Source organism: Elephantulus edwardii, unplaced genomic scaffold (genome assembly GCF_000299155.1).
Source record: "Elephantulus edwardii isolate Elephantulus edwardi_28Jun2011 unplaced genomic scaffold, EleEdw1.0 scaffold00044, whole genome shotgun sequence".
NCBI classification, from domain to species: Eukaryota; Metazoa; Chordata; class Mammalia; order Macroscelidea; family Macroscelididae; genus Elephantulus; species Elephantulus edwardii.
The window spans coordinates 11,757,099-11,762,620 of record NW_006399794.1 but is presented as its reverse complement, the minus strand read 5'-3'; positions in this window follow the sequence as shown (position 1 = coordinate 11,762,620).

Genomic DNA, 5,522 nt, shown 5'->3' with positions numbered 1-5,522 from the left:
TAACTTTCATATGTATATGAATTATCTTGTCACTCACAACATACACTTCAGGATAGGTGTTGAAATGCCCTTTTTGGCAAATAATGTAGCATCATTTCCCTTTAATTTGCCATTTCAAGCATAGAAGATCATATAGTTTTCTGATCCAGAATGGCCACTACCTATCCATCTCAGCTCATTAATGTCTAGGGTATCAATATTGTGTGTTCCATTTAATTTTTGGCAACTTCCAGTTTTCCTAGATTCATTTCTAGGAAAAGAATGTGCATTTCTACATTGGACATTAGTGCATCATTAATGGATGTTTGAAGCTTTTTCTCCTCATTTTGAGTCTTCCCACATCAGAAAAGGAAAATTCTTCTTTGGGTAAAAGTTTAACTCCATCTGCAGCAGTAACATTCTACTGTGAGGAGGCAGCCCTTCCCCAGAACGTTTTTAGGGTTTCCAACCTGAAAGACTCTCCTTGTGGCATTGTATCAGACAATGTTCTGCTTTGATTTATTCGTTGTCAAGAGCCATGTAATTAAGAAGTACATGATCAGTCCAGCTTCTTAGTGTGTCTCAGTTTGGAAGCTCCACTTTAACTTTTCCACTGAAGATAATCCTGGTTAGATTTTAAAAACCTGTGGCAATGCTTTTAGCATCAAAGCAACACATAAGCAACCACATTGTGACAAAGTGACAGATAAATAATGGTTCAAATATTATGGGCATTAAGAAGAATTTATTTAGTGTTTTTGCAGTCATTTAAAATTTATTTGAAATTTATGTTAATATACATGATCCACAATCAATGCTCTTAACACCAGCAGTCAGGAAATCAAAACATGAATTTCATTGGAAAAATCTGCTGTCATGGTCCTCTCTAGAATGCTGAAGAGCAGCTATGTCTGTCTAGATACAAAGGTGCACCTAATCCAGGCCCTGATCTTCTCAATTACTTGTTATGCTTCAGAGAGTTGGACAATGACTAAGGATGACAGAAGAATAGATGTCTTTGAGTTGTGGTGCTAAAGAAGAGTCTTGAACATACCATGGACTGCCAAGAAAACAAATAGGTCTGTCTTAGAGAGGGTGAAAACAAGTGTCTCTTTAAAGGCTAGGATTTTGAAGCTCTTCCTCACTTACTTTGGCCACGTGGCCAGGGAGATTGGACCTTGGAGAAGGACTTCATGCTCAGAAAGGTGGACAGACAGTGCAGGAGAGGGAGACCCAGGATGACATGGATTGATATCATGACTGGGGCGATGAGGGTTGGTATGTTGAAGTCAGTGAGACTGGTTCAAGACAGGGAAGGATTCAGAGCTGCTGTACATAGGGTCACCACACATTGCAAGCAACTCAATGGCGTATTAAAACAATAACATACTATATGACAAGCTTGAAGCAGGAATGGAATCTACTTCCTAAATAACATGCCTCCAGAAACTCTATAAAGTTTTATAAATGTCGATAGTTATAGAGGGGTTTCAAGTCTTTTGTTCATAGGGTCACTATGAGTTGTGCTCAGCTTGAAGGCAATCAACAACAATAATATATGCCATTTTCAAAATCTTTTTTTATTGGTTTGTTTACAAAGTTCATATACATTGTGTTTCATACTATTCTTCATTCATATTTTGTTTCATACAATCATTAGATTTTTAGGTTTTATAAAATTAATGACCGTTAGACCTTGCCCATCATTACCCTGTCTTTTCACATGGATCCTTCCAATTTCCTTTCCTCATCCCTATGAAACTGTTCAAACCAGTGGTTTTTCCCCTACCCATCCTCAGCCCTCCATTCCCACCCCTTCCTCCCTTGAGTTCCCAAACATGTTTTATTAGTTATTCTTCTATTTTTACAATAATGATCTACTGCCGTTTTTGTTATGAGACTGAGTTCACTCAACATAATGCTCTCCAGTCTCTCCCAACTTGTGTACTATTTTTTTGAAATCTTTATTCCGAGGGCTGCATCGTATTCCATTATGTGAATATACCACAATTTCTTAGTCGATTCAGTTGTGGTTGGACCTTTGGGCTGTTTCTGTGTTCTTGTGATGGTGAATAATGTTGTTATGAACATTGGTTTACAAATTTACCTTTATATCTCAGTTCTAATTTCTTTGGGGTATATTCCTAGTAGTGGAATAGGTGGGTCATATGGAGTTTCTATGCTAAACTTTATGAGGAAATGCCAAACTGTTTGGCAAGGAAATACAGAAAAGAAAACTCATTAAATGGGGAAATGACAACCTCTTCAACAAATGGTCCTGGCAAAACTAGACTGCTACCTACAAAGAGCTGAAACAGCATCCACATCTCACATCATATACAAAAATCAACTCAAAGAGGATCAGAAACCTGGGAGGAAAGCTCAAAACCATAAAGTTCATAAATGACAAATGAAGACCAAACTTTGAAGGCCTACTGTACAGTATAAAGAGACTGACGAATATAGCCAGAAATGCACGGTCTGGAGAGGATAAAATTGATGAATGGAACTTTTTAAAGATTAAATCTCTGTGATCATAAAACACTTTCTTCAACAGGGTAAAAAGAAAACCCACTTACTGAGAATAAACATTTAGCAATACTATCTCAGACAAAGGTCTCATAACAAAAGTTTACAAAATACTCTTGTGCTTCCAGAAGAAATAGACTGACAACCCATTTGCAAAATGGGTAAGAACATGGAAAGACTTTTCACAGAGGAAGACATTCAGATGTCCAACAGACACAAGAAGAAATTCTCAAAATCACTGGTAATAATAGAGATTAAAATCAAAACCAAAATGAGATACCATCTCACTTCAGTAGCAGTGACAAAGTTCAACAGGACAGCAAGTAATGCATGTTGGAGAGGATGTGGAGAGATAGGAGCGCTTATACACTGTTGGTGAGATTGTAAAATGGTATAACCACTATGTATACCCTTTTATAAGCAAGTTTGCAGGTTAATATGTTTAAAACAAGTCACTAACATGTTATAATGTATACATGGAAACACCAGTTTGTATATTTTTTTACTGTTGCCGAATATTCCTTTATGAATAGTCATTTTTCACACTTCAGTGAGCTATTGTCTTATTTTGCTTCATTCAATATAGTATAAACATTACCAAAATGAAAATTCCTTATTCAAGTCTTCCACTTGTGTGCAAATATCAGAGGATGAATGTAGGTAGTACTAAAAATAGGCATTTCTGGGTTACAGAATATGTCTGTTTAAGATTGATGCATACAACAAAAGAACAAATGCTCTAATAATTTAAATTATACCTATAATGTATGAAAATATGTTTCCCTGTGTAACTGAATTTTGAAATGTACAGCATTTGGTATACATATAAACATAAAAACCAAAGGTCCTAACCAACAAGGTCAACAGAAACATCAGGATAGATGAAGAAAGGATTGAAGGTTTTAAATATTTCATCTTGCCTAGATAAAAGACACTGTTAGAACCAGCAGTCAGGAGTACAGTAGACATACTGCATTGGGAAAATCTTCTGTCAGGGACTTCTCCAAAATACTGAAGAGTAATGATGTCTGTTTGAAGACTAAGGTGCACCTGATTCGGATCATATTCTTTCCCATAACTTGCTATGCATCTGAATGCTGAACAATGAATAAGGACAGAAGAAGAATTGATACCTTGAATAGTGTTGTTGGAGAAGTGTATGCATTAACCTATGGGCTTCCAAAAGGGCAATCAGATATGCATTGTAAGAAGTACAGCTAGAGTGTTCCTTGGAGGCAAAGACAATGAAGCTTCATCTCTCATACTTCGGACATATTGCTAGGAGAGGCTATTCCTTGGAGATGGATAGCATTCTTGGAAATATGGAGGGTCAGAAAGAGAAAAACTCTTAACTACATGGATTGACACAGTGACTTCAGCAATGGGCACAAGTGTGTTGGAGATGAGAACGATGCATGTTAGGATAGGGCACAAATCTGTTGTTCATAGGCTTGCTATGAGTTATATGTGGTTTGAGAGGACCTAACAACTGTGCAACTAAAGAAAATGATGGTGCTACATCACAGGGAGGAGTCCTAATCACATAATGGTAATCATCCAGAAAGCTGTCTTTGGCCATAACTCTATTCACAGTCCTGTTTGATAAACAATATTAGAAAGGCTTCAGGTTTGATTGCTTCAATTGGAAACTCCATAGAAGGTTGCTATGAGTCAGAATAGACTTCAATGTGGGATGGGTGGGTGGGGTGTGTGTGTGTGTGAGAGAGAGAGAGAGAGAGAGAGAGAGTTATGGATGTTTTGGTTGGGTTGTTGTTGTTGTTGTTTTTAACAACTTAACTGATCTTTCTATGTCTGGAGCTCCTTTTCCAGTCCCTGTGTCATAGCCTGCTCTTGTCACAGCTTCTCGAGATGGACTTAAGAAACTACTCGCTGCTGTACTGGCAATTATAAAAACTTGTTTCTTTTTCTCTTGGGTTATGAGCCTTAAAAGGAATTTCCTTAGACAGATAACATTCTTGATTAACACTACACAGAAATCAGACTCCTTCGATAACTTAACCTTTAGTGCCCCGGTAATTGTAAATAGAAAGTACCACTATGACATCTTTCCTTTGACCAGATGATTCTTCATTCTTTTCTTCCCACCAGCTGTTATTGTTATAAGAAAATTTCTTGAATAATTCTCAGCTCTCTTTTCAGTATGTCTTCTTTTCCCCAGACAAACTTCCCTTTGAGACTCTTCTATCAAATAGGTATTCTCTTTCACTCAATCAGAGGAAAATAAAAAAGTAAAGATTACAAATGTGAGCCAGGCTAGAGGATCTAAGATTAATAAGACACAATCTTTATCTTTGAGGAAAATCATCATCTTCTGGGGAAGACTGATGTGAAAATGACTTAGTCTCCTGGAAATGATTTTTATAGCTGATAGTTGTTATTGTGCGCTGTTGAATTGGGACCAACTCATAGCTGACTGGATTTAAGGAGGCAGTAAATCACACGAGAAGCATAACCTTTCTTTCTAGGGAGCAGCTGGAGTATTCAACTGTGTGCCTTTGGGATTGTAATGCAGCTTCTTGCTACTAGGCGATGCAAAAGTGAAATCAAAACAAATCCTCACTTCCAAATACTACTTTCCCTGGCAATAATACTTTTCTTCAGAGGTTGTAATTTATCATTATTAACTTAGACTACTTAGAATAATTACTTCTGTGTAGAGTTTTCATTAGTTTTTTATAATATAGTATTTTTTCTATAGTAACTGACTTATTTTACTCAGCATAGTGTCCTCTAGATTAATCTGTTATGCAATACTTATTTTTTTGTCAAACAGATATTGAACATTATCATTAATATCACATGCAATTAAAAATACTGCTGAAAATATCCAGAAATGTCTGGAGCAACACATCAACAGAGAATTGCCAGATGTGCAGGCTGGGTTTAGAAGAGGGCATGGCACTAGAGATTATATTTATTCTATTCTATTCTATTCTATTCTATTCTATTCTATTCTATTCTATTCTATTCTATTCTATTCTATTCTATTCTAT